The sequence below is a fragment of the Lolium rigidum genome, chromosome 4, assembly GCF_022539505.1.
Source record: "Lolium rigidum isolate FL_2022 chromosome 4, APGP_CSIRO_Lrig_0.1, whole genome shotgun sequence".
NCBI lineage: Eukaryota > Viridiplantae > Streptophyta > Magnoliopsida > Poales > Poaceae > Lolium > Lolium rigidum.
The window spans coordinates 33,900,949-33,919,716 of record NC_061511.1 but is presented as its reverse complement, the minus strand read 5'-3'; the positions used below and the strand labels follow the sequence as shown (position 1 = coordinate 33,919,716).

The following is an 18,768-nucleotide window of genomic DNA, read 5'->3' as shown; positions in this document are numbered from 1 at the left end:
TGCCTTTACTTTGAATTTATTGCTTTATGAGTAACTCTTATGCAAGTCTTATTGATGCTTGTCTTGAAAGTATTATTCATGAAAAGTCTTTGCTATATGATTCATTTGTTTACTCATTATCTTCATCATTGCTTCGAATCGCTGCATTCATCTCATATGCTTACAATAGTATGATCAAGATTATGATAGCATGTCACTTCAGAAATTATCTTTGTTATCGTTTACCTACTCGAGGGCGAGTAGGAACTAAGCTTGGGGATGCTTGATACGTCCCAAACGTATCTATAATTTCTTATGTTCCATGCTACTTTTATGATGATACTCACATGTTTTATACACATTATATGTCATTATTATGCATTTTCCGGCACTAACCTATTGACGAGATGCCGAAGAGCCAGTTGCTGTTTTCTGCTGTTTTTGGTTTCAGAAATCCTAGTAAGGAAATATTCTCGGAATTGGACAAAATGAACGCCCAGGGTCCTATTTTTCCACGAAGCTTCTAGAAGACCGAAGAGGATACGAAGTGGGGCCACGAGGTGGTGACACACTAGGGCGGCGCGGCCTGGGCCCTGGCCGCGCCGGCCTACTGTGTGGGCCCTTCGTGACGCCCCCTGACCTGCCCTTCCGCCTAGTTAAAGCCTTCGTCGCGAAACCCCCAGGACCGAGAGCCACGATACGGAAAACCTTCCAGAGACGCCGCCGCCAATCCCATCTCGGGGGATTCAGGAGATCGCCTCCGGCACCCTGCCGGAGAGTGGAATCATCTCCCGGAGGTCTCTTCATCGCCATGATCGCCTCCGGATCGACGTGTGAGTAGTCCACCCCTGGACTATGGGTCCATAGCAGTAGCTAGATGGTTGTCTTCTCCTCATTGTGCTATCATGTTAGATCTTGTGAGCTGCCTATCATGATCAAGATCATCTATTTGTAATGCTACATGTTGTGTTTGTTGGGATCCGATGAATATTGAATACTATGTCAAGTTGATTATCAATCTATCATATATGAGGGGGATGGTGGCCGGCCAGCCCCTATTGGGCTGGGGCGCCCCACTATGGGCCTAGCCCTAGTTGGGTTGGACAGGCCCAAGCCCAACAGACACACTAAAAATCCTAGATGGGCCACCACATGACCTGGCTACATTATTTCCTAGTAATAATACTACGATAAAATACAGGTACAATCTTAGACTTAATCATCGTATCACGGGCTGTCCTAGTGTACCAAGCTGCCTGGATGTCCTCATCATCCTCCCCCTTCAAGAAGCATTGTCCCCAACGCGTGAGGGTCTGCTGGAAAAAGGGTGGCATCAGATAAGCAACATCGCCGGCCTTCATCCACAAGCCTCGCCAGTCTTCCACACCTCATCCTCCCTCTCGACTAGGTTGACTTGACCTAGGCGCCCTTTGGTCTTCGACGCCATCAACCTGATTAAGACACAGGCATCCTTCCAAGTGCAACTTACAGCGCACCATGCATATCACCCAAAACAAACCGAACAAATTCATGTCCTCCTTAGATCCAAATAAGCTGAAACACCTGAGTATGCAACCTTCTGAGAAAACTAGTGCCTTCCTCCTTGAAAATTTTGTTCTCCTCCACGACGAACAAGCAGCAGCAACGGCAGCAAGAAGCAGCAACAAGTACAGCTGTCGGCCTGGACGTCGGTCCTACTGGGCTGGGTACCGGTTTGGCCGGCCAAGGGTACGGTGCTGCCAGATTGTGGACCGGATCATCTGGCCTGGGGCCCGGTGGGCCGGCCTGGGCGTCGGGCGAGTCGTCCCTGCTCCCTGGATGGTGGGCCGGTGGGCACCGGCGCTAGGCCCGGTTTTGGCTGGTACACCCGGTCTGGAAGCCGACAATGCCATCCATGGCACCAAAGCAGCTAGTATGTGGGCCGGTCTGCCGACCATGGTGCCGGCTTAGCTAGTAGCAGGGCCGGCCTGCCGGGTCTTGGCGCCGACTGCCTGATGGATCTAGCTTCTTCTTCCTCGCGAATTTTCTCTTCTTCACCATTTCTTCCTCTTCCTTACTGCCGCCACCTCCTCCACATGAATGAAGGCTTCCTCAATCTTCAACAACAGTTTGGCGACAGATTACCCAATGGTATCCACTCCAAATCTAGAAAAACAACAGCGAGCAACAATCAAACTGCACGGTGATCAACCTAGCGCTCTAATACCACATGATAAGAGGGATCCCAGCAAATCCTCCTAGGTGTTGCCTGATCTTTCACAACGAGACCCAGGTAGATAGAATCTCCTAACAACGCGATGAACGCAGTCTGGAGAAGAGGGACGAATCCAGCAAGCAATGAATCGATGAACGATACGCCTCAAACCTGAGCTAGACAATCCTTGATGAACACAAGAACCGTCGCAGTGGATCTTATTACGAACTAGATAAACGGCAGCACCGTACCCCCGGAGGGATGATACACATGAACACACGCAATAGTTTTACCCTAAACCCTAGCCATGCCAGCCCTTATATGAGGGGGTGGCCGGCCAAGCCCTTGTGGGCTTGCCTAACTTTGTTTGGACAGGTGATACGTCTCAAACGTATCTATAATTTCTTATGTTCCATGCTACTTTTATGATGATACTCACATGTTTTATACACATTATATGTCATTATTATGCATTTTCCGGCACTAACCTATTGACGAGATGCCGAAGAGCCAGTTCTTTGTTTTCTGCTGTTTTTGGTTTCAGAAATCCTACAAAGGAAATATTCTCGGAATTGGACGAAATCAACGCCCAGGGTCTTATTTTTCCACGAAGCTTCCAGAAGACCGAGGGAGATACGAAGTGGGGCCACGAGGTGGCGACACACTAGGGCGGCGCGGCCCAGGCCCTGGCCGCGCGGCCCTAGCGTGTGGGCCCCTCGTGACGCCTCCGACTCCGCCCTTCCGCCTACTTAAAGCCTTCGTCGCGAAACCCCCAGTACCGAGAGCCACGATACGGAAAACCTTCCAGAGACGCCGCCGCCGCCAATCCCATCTCGGGGGATTCAGGAGATTGCCTCCGGCACCCTGCCGGAGAGGGGAATCATCTCCCGGAGGTCTCTTCATCGCCATGATCGCCTCCGGATCGATGTGTGAGTAGTCCACCCCTGGACTATGGGTCCATAGCAGTAGCTAGATGGTTGTCTTCTCCTCATTGTGCTATTATGTTAGATCTTGTGAGCTGCCTATCATGATCAAGATCATCTATTTGTAATGCTACATGTTGTGTTTGTTGGGATCCGATGAATATTGAATACTATGTCAAGTTGATTATCAATCTATCATATATGTTGTTTATGTTCTTGCATGCTCTCCGTTGCTAGTAGAGGCTCCGGCCAAGTTGATACTTGTGACTCCAAGAGGGAGTATTTATGCTCGATAGTGGGTTCATGCCTCCATTGAATGCAGGACAATGACAGAAAGTTATAAGGTTGTGGATTTGTTGTTGCCACTAGGGATAAAACATCAATGCTTTGTCTAAGGATATTTGTGTTGATTACATTACGCACAATACTTAATGCAATTGTCTGTTGTTTGCAACTTAATACTGGAAGGGGTTCGGATGATAACCTGAAGGTGGACTTTTTAGGCATAGATGCATGCTGGATAGCGGTCTATGTACTTTGTCGTAATGCCCCGATTAAATCTCATAGTACTCATCATGATATATGTATGTGCATTGTTATGCCTTCTATATTTGTCAATTTCCCAACTGTAATTCGTTCACCCAACATGCTATTTATCTTATGGGAGAGACACCACTAGTGAACTGTGGATCCCGGTCCATTCTTTACATCTGAACTACAATCCACTGCAATTGTTCTTTACTGTTCTTCGCAAACAAACATCATCATCCACACTATACATCTAATCCTTTGTTTACAGCAAGCCGGTGAGATTGACAACCTCACTGTTACGTTGGGGCAAAGTACTTTGATTGTGTTGTGCAGGTTCCACGTTGGCACCGGAATCCCTGGTGTTGCGCCGCACTACACTCCGTCACCAACAACCTTCACGTGTAACTACTACCACGCCAACAGCAAGGATTTTTCTGGCGCCGTTGCCGGGGAGATCAAGACACGCTGCAAGGGGAGTCTCCCACATCCAATCTCTTTACTTTGTTTTTGTCTTGCTTTACTTTATTTTATTTACTACTTTGTTTGCTCTTATATCAAAAACACAAAAAAATTAGTTGCTAGTTTTACTTTATTTACTGTCTTGTTCTCCATATTGAAAACACAAAAAAATTAGTTACTTGCATTTAGTTTATTTACCTTTTTGTTTATTTCATCATGTTTCCTCCTAAGTACACTCTAAAAGACATACCGGTAGGAAGAGGGTCTATCATTGGGAAAGATAATATAGAAGATTTTTTCACTCATGTTAGTACAACTGAAGATTTTGAAGATAGACACTTGGTAGAACTTGCTCCTACTTATGAAATTGCTGTTGTTTCTTTAGTACACATGTTGGAAACTAAATTTGTTAATCTCAATCCTATAATTCAACATATGTTTGTTACACTCTGTGATATGGAGGAAGGAGAAAAGAAAGATTTTGTCTTAGAAACCCTTCTTAAAGAATTTGGTGGTGTAGCAAGAGAGGCTAGAAAGTCTTTATTAAATATAAGATGCTTGGCTCTTATACCAACTTTGCTAGTACCCTTGAAAAAATGGAAAAAGATAGATTAAAGTACACTAATAAAGTTAATTGTGAAGGGGAGATTAAGACAACAATACCTTGTAAGCTCCTAGGAATGCATGAAGCTCTAGAAAATAACTATGGTTGGCTTGTTCCTGAAAATTTGTTTGATGAGAATAGCAAGCCTAAGAGTAATGAAAAAGGAGCCTCTGAAACTTACATAGATAAGATACAATGCATAGTTGAGAAAACTCCAAACCCCTCTGCTAATGCTTCATCTCTTGATAATACTTGATTCACACTTTCTGCGCCTAGCTGAAAGGCGTTAAAGAAAAACGCTTATGAGAGACAACCCATTATTTTACTTCGCACTTTTGTTTTATATTTGAGTCTTGGAAGTTGTTACTACTGTAGCAACCTCTCCTTATCTTTATTTTATTGCATTGTTGTGTCAAGTAAAGTCTTTGATAGTAAAGTCAATACTAGATTTGGATTACTGCGCAGGAACAGATTTCTTGCTGTCACGAATTGAGCCGCCCCGTCTGTAGGAAATTTAAACAAATTTGCCAATTTACGTGCGTGATCCTCAGATATGTACGCAACTTTCATTCAATTTGAGAATTTTCATCTGAGCAAGTCCAGTGCCTCTAAAGCAACCGCTTTATGAGTAACTCTTATGCAAGTCTTATTGATGCTTGTCTTGAAACTATTATTCATGAAAAGTCTTTGCTATATGATTCAGTTGTTTAACTCATTGCCTTTACCATTGCTTCGAATCGCTGCATTCATCTCATATGCTTTACAATAGTATTGATCAAGATTATGATAGCATGTCACTTCAGAAATTATCCTTGTTATCGTTTACCTACTCGAGGGCGAGTAGGAACTAAGCTTGGGGATGCTTGATACGTCTCAAACGTATCTATAATTTCTTATGTTCCATGCTACTTTTATGATGATACTCACATGTTTTATACACACTTTATGTCATTATTATGCATTTTCCGGCACTAACCTATTGGCGAGATGCCGAAGAGTCAGTTGTTGTTTTCTGTTGTTTTTGGTTTCAGAAATCCTACAAAGGAAATATTCTCGGAATTGGACGTAATCAACGCCCAGGGTCTTATTTTACCACGAAGCTTCCAGAAGACCGAAAGGATTACGAAGTGGGGCCACGAGGTGGCCAGACCATAGGCCGGCGCGGCCAGGGAGGGGCCCGCGCCGCCCTATGGTGTGGGCCCCTCGTCAGCCCTCCAACGCTGCCCTTCCGCCTACTTATAGCCTTCGTCGCGAAAACCCCAGTACCGAGAGCCACGATACGAGAAAACGTACTGAGACACCGCCGCCGCCAATCCCATCTCGGGGGATTCAGGAGATCGCCTCCGGCACCCTGCCGGAGAGGGGAATCATCTCCCGGAGGACTCTTCATCACCATGATCGCCTCCGGATTGATGTGTGAGTAGTTCATCTTTGGACTATGGGTCCATAGTAGTAGCTAGATGGTTGTCTTCTTCTCATTGTGCTATCATGTTAGATCTTGTGAGCTGCCTATCATGATCAAGATCGTCTATTTGTAATGCTACATGTTGTGTTTGTTGGGATCCGATGAATATGGAATACTATGTCAAGTTGATTATCAATCCATCATATGTGTTGTTTATGTTCTTGCATGCTCTCCGTTGCTAGTAGAGGCTCTCGCCAAGTTGATACTTGTGACTCCAAGAGGGAGTATTTATGCTCGATAGTGGGTTCATGCCTCCATTGAATCTGGAAGGGGTTTGCAACTTAATGCAATTGTCTGTTGTTTGCAACTTAATACTGGAAGGGGTTCGGATGATAACCTGAAGGTGGACTTTTTAGGCATAGATGCATGCTGGATAGCGGTCTATGTACTTTGTCATAATGCCCTGATTAAATCTCATAGTAGTCATCGTGATATGTATGTGCATTATTATGCCCTCTCTATTTATCAATTGCCCAACTGTAATTTGTTCACCCAACATGCTATTTATCTTATGGGAGAGACACCACTAGTGAACTGTGGACCCCGGTCCATTCTTACATCTGAAATACAATCTCATCGCAATACTTGTTCTTTCTTGTTCTTCACAAACAAACATTATTTTCCACACCATACGTTTAATCCTTTGTTTACGGCAAGCCGGTGAGATTGACAACCTCAGCATGTTACGTTGGGGCAAAGTACTTTGATTGTGTTGTGCAGGTTCCACGTTGGCGCCGGAATCCCTGGTGTTGCGCCGCACTACCATCCGCCACCAACAACCTTCACGTGTTCCTTGAATCCTACTGGTTCGATAACCTTGGTTTCTTACTGAGGGAAAACTTGTTGCTGTACGCATCACACCTTCCTCTTGGGGTTCCCAACGGACGTGTGTCTTACACGCCGTCAATGGCTATAGGTATCCAGTTTTTGGAAAAGCACATCTTTCAAGGAATGGACAACCCCTAGAAGGAGAAGAAGAAGAGTTTATTGACTGCATCTATAAAATTGAATGGGACCTTGGACATGTATGCTTTCACCATGGTTGGACAGACTTTGCTTCTGTTGCTCACATTGGCATGGATTCAACTGTTTTGATCAAGATATATACAATGCAGGAGTACATAGGTCTCAACTTTGTTGAGATCATCAACTAGTGGGGGCAACTAGCTAGTTCAGATTATCAAGTAAACTTGTTCAGGTTAAACTTGTTCTAGTGGAAGGTTCTACAGTAAACTTGTTCAGATTATCAAGTTGTTTGGATTATCATCTAGTTTGGCTTTCAATTTCTATGTGATGGTTTGTAGGAATTTAAGTGTTTGAATTATCTGTTTTTATAACCAGATGTTTATGTCTGTTGTTTCTGTAGTTTCGATATAATTTGTTGTCTTCTAGTAAGCAATCATATTATTTTATAACTCAGCACTTGAATTTGTTGTTGTTTCCGTCTACAAAATTTGTTTGTTGCTTCTCTAGACAAAATTTGACTTGATCATTTCATAGGCACTGATTGGGGCACTTGTCAAACTGCCCCAATTGGTGTATACCAATTGGGGCACTTCTCCAAAGTGCCCCAATAGGTATATAGCAACTGGGGCACTTCTCGAAACTGCCTCAATAGGTATATAGAAATTGGGGCACTTCTCCAAACTGCCCCAACAGGTAGGGCATTGGAGGCATTTTAGGCAAAGTGCCTCTAAAGGGGGGGGGGGGTATTTAGGGGCACTTTGAAAAGTGCCCTAGGGCAAAGTGCCCCTAAATCCCTACCGTGTAGTAGTGGCAGCCCGATGCTTCAACAAAAGATTGAAAGTTATGGCCAACGTCATCATTAACCCGAACCCCGACACTACCACCCTATACAAATTGTTGAATCTAGTCACACCATATTGGATCAAAACCCTTCATGCGTAACACTTGTTCCAGAAAAGGCCATTTAACTTTATCATATGCTTTTTCAAAATCAATTTTGAGAAGCACTCCATCAATTTTTTTCTGATGAATCTCGTGAATAGTCTCATCTAAACGACAACTCCCTCAAGAATATGTCGTCCTGTCATAAATGTTGTTTGGGTAGGTCTGATAACTTTGTGTGCTATTTCAGAAATACGAATTGTGCCTACCTTAGTAAATATTTTGAGACTGACATTAAGAAAGGATATAGGTCGGTATTGTTGAACTTGAATCGCATTCTCTTTTTTGGGCAACAGGGTAATAACCCCAAAGTCCAGTTTATATAGTGGTAGTTCACCTGCATGGAACTGTCTAAACATCACCATCAAATCACCTTTGATAACACTCCAGAAATGTTGATAAAACTCAGTCGGAAATCCATCAGGACCGGGTGCTTTATTATGTTCCATTTGCGAAATAGCTTCAAAGACCTCATTTTCGGTGAAATCAGCCGTTAGGATAGTATTTTCCTTGGGAGATAATTGAGGAATACCTATTGTATGATCCTCAATCAGAGAGAAAGAATTATGCTCAGGTTCACCAAACAGCCGTTTATAATATTCTGTGATATAAACTTTTAGGTTATCATCCCCAACAATAGTACCTTCATCTTGTTTTAGCTGAAAAATCTTTTTCTTCCTATGTTTTCCATTAGCAATGAGATGGAAGTATTTAGTGTTATTCCCACCCTCCTGTATATGTTTCACTTTTGCCCTCTGAGCCCATTTAGTTTCCTCATCACGATGAAGTTTATTCAAACATTCATGAGCCTTCTTCAAATTTTCTCTCTCGGCATCGGAGAGTGGATAATTTTCAGCTTTAATATCTAGTGTATCAATAATCATTAAAAGGTGTTCCTTTTCTTTTCTATATGTTCCACTTAACTTCTTCGCCCAACCCCTAAAAAAACTCCTAAGATGTCTTATCTTTCTTTGCCAAGTCTCAATACACTACAAGAAAAGTTCTGATAGACAACGTCTCAAAATCGTCCGCTAAGGGGTATTTTTCGTCGCCTATGGGCCTAACCCGACGATATGGGTTCTGTTGTCGAAGCTGCGTCAGGCAAAGTCCTACGACGATTTTTTCGGTCCGTCGCGCTTGGGCGCCCTTCCGCCACGGAAAATCGGACCATTGCAGAAGTGTTTCCGGGAGCCCGTTGACTGCTGACGTCATGCAAACTGACACGTGGCAGACGCCGTTAACTGGCAGTTAACGGTGTTAACCGCAGAAACCCCGTGGTAGATGGTAGGCCCACACGAGGCCTGCCACGTCTTAAGCGGGCTGGCCCATTAAGTTTACGGGCCGGGCCAGCTGACTTAGTTTGACCGGTCAACTATATAGCTGGGCTGGTCCATTAGTTACGTGGGCCGGGCCTAACCTCTAAGGTTGACTGGTCAAAACATTAATGGGCCGGCCCACTAAGCATGTGGGCCGGGCCGAATGCACTCATTTGACCGGTCAACAGGCAAAACGGCCGGCCCACAAAACATGAGGGACCCACTTTCCTGTTATCGGGCCGGCCCATTTACCAAGTGGGGTCCACCTTAAAGCAAGTGGGCCGGCCAAGAAGTTATTGGGCCGGCCCAATTAGCCCGTGGGTCCCACTTTCCTCCTATAGGGCCGGCCCATTTAGTACGTGGGGTCCACAATAGATTAAATGGGCTAGCCCAACAAGCCAGTGGGTCGGGCCAAAATCACAGGTGGGTCCCACTTTCCTGTTAAAGGGCCGACCCATTTAGTATGTGGGGTCCACCATATAGCAAGTGGGCCGGCCCAACAAGTTAGTGGGCCGGGCCAAAAACACAGGTGGGTCCCACTTTCGAGTTAAAGGGTCGGCCCATTTAGTATTTGGGGTCCACCATAACGTAATTGGGCTGGCCCAACAAGAAAGTGGGCCGGGCCAAAAACACAGGTGGGTCCCACATTCCTGTTAAAGGGCCGGCCCATTGAGCAAGTGGGGTCCACGATATAGCAAGTGGGCCGGCCCAATAAGATAGTGGGCCGGGCCAAGAACACTGGTGGGTCCCGCATTCCTGTTAAAGGGCCGGCCCAGTTTGTAAGTGGGGTCCACCATAACGTAATTGGGCCGGCCCAACAAGATAGTGGGCCGGGCCAAAAACACAGGTGGGTCCCACTTACCTTTTAACGGGCCGGTCCAGTTTGTATGTGGGGTCCACCACAGAAGCAATTGGGCCGGCCCAACAAGATAGTGGGCCGGGCCAAAGCACATGTGGGTCCCACTATCCTGTTAATGGGCCGGCCCATTTGATAGTGGGGTCCACAACAGAAGCAAGTGGGCCGGCCCAAGTAGAGTGTGGGGTCCACGATAAATCAAGTGGGCTGGCCCAATAAGTAAGTGGACCAGCCCATTTAGTTGCTGTTTATATGCCGGCACAATAGGCGCTTTAGGATTTTGCGGGCCGGCACATATGTGATTTCGCTTAATTGGGGCGTTTAAGAGATGGGAATTTGTGATTTAGATACTGAGAATATTTACGCAACATTGATTTTTGTCGGATAGCCTTACTTACCACAAGAAACAAAGAAAAAATGCGCGAAAGAACTATAAAAACTAATTAAATATTACATCAGTTGCAAGGCTTTGAAAAAATATTACAGAACCCAGAGAAATTGAATGGTAATTAAACCTAGCAATTCAATGAAGCGATCCGGCAATCTTTTAAGTTGTCCATGCAGCACCTTTATCTGAAACAAAGACATTACAAGTTAAGACAGCAACAATGAAAAGGCAAAGACACTACAATATTGTTTGCCAAAGAATTTGGAACTCATCATTTCGTCGTTATAACAAGATCATTGTAATGCGCACAATAAGCAAACAAAGAGTGCATGCCGCATAGCAACAGCCAATATAACAGAGCACGTTAAAATGAAACAGCAGACTTACTACTGTCGAGTCCCATGCAAACCAACATGTCCAGGGAGTACAAAATTGGCATGAACAACATAGTAGCAGGCTATAAATTTTGTAACAACGACTGAGCAAGATGAAGTTATGATGGCTACATCTACAGAGCAGGGAATGTAAACCAAAAATAGAAGTTACGATGGCAAAAGCTAAAGAGGAGGGAATGTGAACCAACATGTGCCAAGTGCAATTACTTCATTTTGGTCGTGAACTAAATAATACTCATGAACTTGTAGTGAAGGGGATGCAAATCAAGATGTTTCGGGATATAAACTTGTAATGAGCAACACATAGAGGATAGTTAATGCTGGAGCTTAGGATGGACCAGATACAGAATATAGTGGGATCACCCGTGAACTTGTATAAGAGGGAATGCAAACCAATATGTTCAGCATTCCATATGTGAGCGTCATGCCAAGTCAGAGAAACAAGTCAATAATGCAGCTTTTGAAGAACAAGATGGCACGCAAAATTATTATCTAGTAGTATGACAAGTTTATTTGTACTACAGGCTAGATAGCAGAGTGATAGCATGTCAAACTAAGTCCTTACTTTGTTAGCTTACAATGAAGTTAATACAAAACAATGGCATCACCTGTAGTACTGTTATCACCAGAATTTGACCGAGTCTGAGGTGGGCCGCGATCAAGATGGATTCGAAGAATATATATATAGAAGAAATACGTGAATCGGCCTTTTGTACCAAGTTGGGCTTAATTGCCTATGTATCTGTAATATATTAGATCGCATCTTAGTTTAGAAGTTAGAATCTTACCCGTGCACGGTTTGGTGCACGCCCACATTAGAAAGTCCGCTGGACTATAAATATGTATCTAGGGTTTATGGAATAAACAACAACCAACGTTCAACCACAAACAAATCTCGGCGCATCACCAACTCCTTCGTCTCGAGGGTTTCTACCGGTAAGCACCATGCTGCCTAGATCGCATCTTGCGATCTAGGCAGCATAGCCTGCCCACGTTGTTCATGCGTTGCTCGTATCGAAGCCTTTTTGATGGCGAGCAACGTAGTTATCTTAGACATGTTAGGGTTAGCATTGTTCTTCATGTTACATGCTATCGTAGTGCAACCCTTGCATGTCTAGCCGCCCTTACACCTATCTTAGGTGTAGGGGCGGCACCCCGCTTGATCATAGTTTAGTAGATCTGATCCGTTACGGTTGCTCCTTGTTTCATCAAGGATTAGTTTAACATCCGCAATAGTTAGGCCTTACAAAGGGTTGGAGGATCCAGCGGCGTGTAGGGTGGCGTTTGCTAGCCCTAGAAAGGATGTTTCGAGGATCAACCTCGTGTTGGTTTTTAGGCCCTGTCTAGGATCGGCTTACGGTCACCGTGCGCGAGCGCGAGGCCCAATCGTGAGTAGGATGATCCGATTATGCGGTGAAAACCCTAAATCGTCGTAGATCTCATTAGCTTTACCTTGATCAAGCAGGACCACCATATATTCGGACACCCCGTCCGGATCATGGGTGGATCGGCTCTTTGAGCCGATTCACGAGATAACTCGAGAGCCGATCGAGGCTCGTATTTAACGTTTACGTGTGTGCCCTGCAGGAAACTAAGCGAGGCATCATCCACACCTTCCCGACCAGGTATAGGTCGGGTGGCACGCCCTTGTGATAAACATCGGACGTGCGACCGGGAGGCTTTGCGGGCCGTCGCTCCGAGGGACCGGGGCCAGCCGCAGCCCTAGTTGTTCCCGGCTCTACCGTGTTGCCCGTCTCGCCCGCCGGGGGGTTTCGACGTCAACACATTCTGGCACGCCCGGTGGGACGGCCTTCGACATCCACAACATCGCCATCTACATCCGAGATGGCGGAAGACACTCCGGTCACGTACGAGGATCTGCTCGATGAGCTCAAGAAGAAACATGACGAGATCAAGGCAACCCTCGAAGCCGAACTCATCGGCTCCTTCCACCGAACCCGCTCCCATGGCGTCGGGTGGAAGGGTTTCACACCGAAGGCGCGCTCGATGGAGTCGACCTGTCCGCCCCGTCGGAAGAACGCACCAGGTCGCCGCGGCGGGAGATCAACTACATGGTATCTCATTCGCTGCACCGCCACTCGAGAGCTCGGTGAACACCTTGGAGCGTGTCGCTCGCGCGTCGTCAAGGAAATCATGAGCCACCGGTATTCTCCATCGGGACCGGCTCGGGGACTTTCAAGGGAGAGATGCCGCTCCGGCCCCGGCCGTTCGCATGGGCAGCACCGGAACTGCCGAACTCATCGGCATACGTCGTCTACAAGATTGGTGGTGATCCTAGTGACTACCAATTCCTACCCGAGGCACCCAAGGAGATCCCGCACGGATACGCGTGCGCATACGTACCGGACCGCAACGCCTGGGCATTCTCGAACCAGGCTGCAATATCGGGGGCCTCCGGAACGGCGGGAGGAACGTCGGGAGCCGATCCCGAGAAGCAATCGTGGCTGGCTAAGTACGCCACCCCGACGAACCTCCAAAGCCCAGCTCCTGCGGTTGGCTTAGAACCGGAAAAGCAAGCATGGCTGGTTAAGTATGCCACCCCGGCGAATCTTCGGGGTTCGACACCTTCAGCCATCACAGCGGATCAGATTTGTGCAATTCCGAAAGATCGGTTCGGTATGATGCCGAAAAGGAAGGCGTTCGGCTACACCAAGCCGTACCCCAACAGCTACGAACTGATCCCGCTACCACCCAAATATCGGCTCCCGGACTTCACGAAGTTTAGTGGATCAGATGGTTCCAGCTCCATCGAGCATGTGAGCCGATATTTGGCACAGCTGGGCACGATCTCAGCGTCAGACGAGTTGCGTGTGAGGTTCTTCGCACGGTCCCTCACGGGATCGGCTTTCGGGTGGTACACATCGCTACCACCGAACTCCATCCGGACTTGGAAGCGGTTGGAAGAGCAGTTCCATGAGCGAGTATCACTCGGAGGCTTCCGATGTTGGTATTGCCGATCTAGCGCAAGTACGACGAAGCGCGGGGAAACGGTGTCGAGAATACGTCCGGCGCTTCGGGACCATTAGGAACCGATGCTTTTCGGCTCATATAAGTGAAAAAGAAGCGATCGAATTGGCGGTGGTGGGTCTCTCATCATCAATCAAGGACGTGGCCTCCCAAGCAGACTACCCTTCGTTGGCGCACATGGTGCAGAAGCTGTCAGCATATGAGCAGCGCCACCCAAATGTTTACCAGGATAAATTCAAGCGGGTGGTGACTTTGGTTGAGGCAGACGAAGATGAAGGTGCCATGGGAGATCGGGAGGTAGCGAGTGGCTGAATGGACTCGAGCGACGAGGCCCCGTGACCTGCAAATGGGTGAAGCCACAAGGCCCTCCAAAAGGGTTCGACTTCGACGTGACCAAAGCTGAGCAGATTTTTGATCTCTTACTCACGGAGAAGCATATAAAGGTACCCGAAGGCCACAAGATCCCCACGGTGAAAGAGCTGAACGGAAAGCCATACTGCAAGTGGCATAACACGTTCACCCACACCACCAACGACTGCAGGGTGTGGCGGCAGCAGATCCAAATGGCGATAGAAAACGGACGGTTGATTTTTAACCAGTACGCCATGAAGGTCGACACACACCCTTTCCCCGCCGTTAACATGGTGGAGTATTCTTACCATGAAGGTTGCCAGCCAGGATCTTCGTTCAGCATCAATATGGTAGATCTTGGACACCACGCTGGCAAGGATGGAGATGAGGGCAGCTGCTCTCATAGCAAAGATACGAGAGGAAGCCGCTCCACGCGATCGGCTCCGCCAAGATGGCAAGCGCTACGTAACGAGAGGGAGAAGTGAAGAACATAAGATATCGGCGACCTCTCTCTGATCACCTCCTCAACAAGTATGTGAGTCGAGTACGACCAACGCCGACGGTCTAGCGATGATGATGAGAGAGATCGTCTGGCTAGAGAAGCCAGAAGACATCGTCGGCATAATCGCGACGAGGAGGAGCACGAGCGTTGTGCCAAGGAAAAGGCAAGGGAGCAAAACGACGAGGACGAGCACTCGGGATTGTCCCTTCTTCGAGCACTGCTGGGATTCGAGGAATGAGCCGATTGCCAACAATCGGCAATTGCCCGGAATGCAACCGGAAGAAGAAGGAGGCAGCCAACGTGTCCGTGTTCGAGCGCTTGGGACCTCTCCCGCCACAGAGCAAACGAGCTGAGTCCCCTCGGTTGACAGATCTCGAAGATTCAGCAGACGAGGGAGAAGAAGAAGACAGGTATCACCGGCCAAGGTGGTGCCACGATGGACTCAGCCGTTCTCGAAACGCGAGGGTTCAACGATTGCGCGGCCTGGAGGAAGCCGAGAGGTTATACTTGCACACATTGAGAAAAGCAAGGCCTGATCTGGCTGCAAAGGTTCAGCGAACCCTGGATGAAGAGGGTCGTCCACGGAAAATGGAGTGGCGCCCCAAGCAAAGGAAAGCCGATGACGAAACATCGGCCGGCACAAACATGGTGCTCGTTCTTCCGACGAAGCTTAGTGCTCCACGATTACACGATGCACTCAAGGTGGGCGACAGCAAGCGCACCAACATGATAAGGTCGGAGATTGGGCTGGTTTTATCCACCGGCCTGAACGAGTAGCAAGAGCACGTCAAGGAGCAAACATGGCGAGGCTGATCCTTGTGATCGGCCCCAAAAAATTTATGAAGGGAACTTACAAAACCTTCACCGAGCAAGCAACGTGGAGGCCGATTCCAGCAATCGGCCAAAATTATCCTCACCCACCATTCTGCCTGGGTTCAACATGTTATCCAACAGAGCCGATACCATCAATTCTCTTGACAGAATCGGCTCGGGGGGGCACCTAGGTGGATAAAACACGAGGATATGCGATGGAAGCGTCTCATCCTTTGGTGATGGGTATTGGAGTATGGGGGCCGATGCACCAGTCGGCCGTAAAAAAAAAATTCGAAAATTTTCGAGCACAGTCGATGCAGCAGACATCGACTTAAGGATATAAAAGCCGATGCATGGCCATCGACTCAAGAGGAATAACTGTTACGATCAGAGGGTCAATGGAGCACTAAGGGAGATCTTAATGGAAGAACTCCTCAATGGAGTGGTTTAAGGGCTCGGATCCTCTCTTCAAGAACAACGCCAAGAGCAACTTGGACGTGCAGATCAGGTCAAGGGTGGATTGTGTTAGATCCGCCAAAGGAAAGGAGCCGATCTGGCAGGCAAGGGGCAGGAAGAACTGAATAAGCTCGGGGGGCAGCTCACCTTGAAGGTTCTCTGCTCTGGAGAGCCGATTTTAATGGGAATCGGCTAGATCTGCATGATAGTTCTCTCAGACACGGCCTAGCCCAGGCCCATCTGTCTGAATGGTATGCCCTCGTATCTGTTCGCCTTGATTGAGACTCGGGGGGCAGCTGGCCTGATGGAGGCCCAGTTTTTTGAAAGCCGATTAGGTGACCGTCGGTTAGTCCTGTGCAGCGATTTCCGTCAAAGGTGATGATCTGGCGGAACTCAAGTTTATTATTATTCGAGAAGATGAAGGGTAATTCGTGAAGACTTGATGCGTTGACATCGGCTTATTGAGTTTTGACCAAGATTCCGGTCACCCTGTGGTCGAAGGAAGAAAGGGCGGATTACGAGAGACCGATGCGTTGCCATCGGCTCATTGAGAATCGGTTCAAGAGAAATCGGCAAAATCAAATTGGGGAAATTTCTTCATTAAATAAACAGGATTTCTTACAAAGGAAGAGCTGATTGCTCAAAGAAGGAAGAACAAAAGAAGGGCCTATTGGCCAATCTACTACGACTAGGCCTATGCTGGTAGATCCTACTCTACGGGCCATCACTGCCCTCGTCGTCGTCCTCAGAACTCTCATCGGCACTGCTGCCGATAGGCTCCTCGTCGCTACTCCCGTAGCCCTCTACGGGAGCTTCATCCCCGTCTTCATCGTCGCTGCTGTCGTCATCCCACCACATGCGGAGGCGTTTCGCCGGCGGGTAGCCCTCGAGGGAGTCGTCGTCGTCGTCTTCCTCCTCTTCGTCCTCTTCCTCTTCGGAGGAAGTGGAGTCTGCCCAGGAGTAGCGATCGTCATCGCTCTCCTCCTCTGATTCCCCGTCGGCGAGGAAGCGGAGGTCACTCTCCCCATCAGTTAAGGACTTGTCATCCTCGGACCAGATGGAGGAGTCATGGTCTTCTTTGTCCCACGTCGTTGGGGCAAGGATGTCATACGCCGCCTGCGTACCCCACTCGGGTGTCGACTCTCGGATGGGAGAGGACACGTAGGAAAGACCCGATGAAGAGTAAGAGGAAGAAGAAGACATGGTGGCAGAAGAGGGTCTTTCGGAATGCTAATGCGAGGAAGATGCAGGAATAAACTGTGCGGAGCGGTTAAATAAAAGGGGATATAGTGGGAATTCAATGCCACAGCAGTTTCCGAGGAGGTGGTGCCTGAAAGAAAGAGAAAGAAACTGCCAGGTCACACGGAGAAGTTGAGAAGGCAAGGCATCATGATGACGGATACTGCGATGGTTACGCCACGACATGTCCCGACGAAAGAAAGGCATAATGATTTTGGAAATGTCATTTCCAAAACCAGGGGGGCATGTGTTATCACCAGAATTTGACCGAGTCAGAGGTGGGCCGCGATCAAGATGGATTCGAAGAATATATATATAGAAGAAATACGTGAATCGGCCTTTTATACCAAGTTGGGCTTAATTGCCTATGTATCTGTAATATATTAGATCGCATCTTAGTTTAGAAGTTAGAATCTTACCCGTGCACGGTTTGGTGCACGCCCACATTAGAAAGTCCGCTGGACTATAAATATGTATCTAGGGTTTATGGAATAAACAACAACCAACGTTCAACCACAAACAAATCTCGGCGCATCGCCAACTCCTTCGTCTCGAGGGTTTCTACCGGTAAGCACCATGCTGCCTAGATCGCATCTTGCGATCTAGGCAGCACTAAGCCTGCCCACGTTGTTCATGCGTTGCTCGTATCGAAGCCTTTTTGATGGCGAGCAACGTAGTTATCTTAGACATGTTAGGGTTAGCATTGTTCTTCATGTTACATGCTATCGTAGTGCAACCCTTGCATGTCTAGCCGCCCTTACACCTATCTTAGGTGTAGGGGCGGCACCCGCTTGATCATAGTTTAGTAGATCTGATCCGTTACGGTTGCTCCTTGTTTCATCAAGGATTAGTTTAACATCCGCAATAGTTAGGCCTTACAAAGGGTTGGAGGATCCGGCGGCGTGTAGGGTGGCGTTTGCTAGCCCTAGAAAGGATGTTCCGAGGATCAACCTCGTGTTGGTTTTTAGGCCCTGTCTAGGATCGGCTTACGGTCACCGTGCGCGAGCGCGAGGCCCAATCGTGAGTAGGATGATCCGATTATGCGGTGAAAACCCTAAATCGTCGTAGATCTCATTAGCTTTACCTTGATCAAGCAGGACCACCATATATTCGGACACCCCGTCCGGATCATTGGTGGATCGGCTCTTTGAGCCGATTCACAGGAGATAACTCGAGAGCCGATCGAGGCTCGTATTTAACGTTTACGTGTGTGCCCTGCAGGAAACTAAGCGAGGCATCATCCACACCTTCCCGACCAGGTATAGGTCGGGTGGCACGCCCTTGTGATAAACATCGGACGTGCGACCGGGAGGCTTTGCGGGCCGTCGCTGCGAGGGACCGGGGCCAGCCGCAGCCCTAGTTGTTCCCGGCTCTACCGTGTTGCCCGTCTCGCCGCCGGGG

General features: G+C 47.7%; 1 long non-coding RNA gene across 1 annotated transcript; it reads left to right on the top strand.

The window, feature by feature from the left end:
* The first annotated feature begins 7,093 nt into the window (after window positions 1-7,093).
* Window positions 7,094-7,490, top strand: LOC124707910. The gene is made up of 2 exons (XR_007005025.1): window positions 7,094-7,180; window positions 7,271-7,490. It is a non-coding gene; the product is annotated as an uncharacterized LOC124707910 (long non-coding RNA).
* Window positions 7,491-18,768: the final 11,278 nt, after the last annotated feature.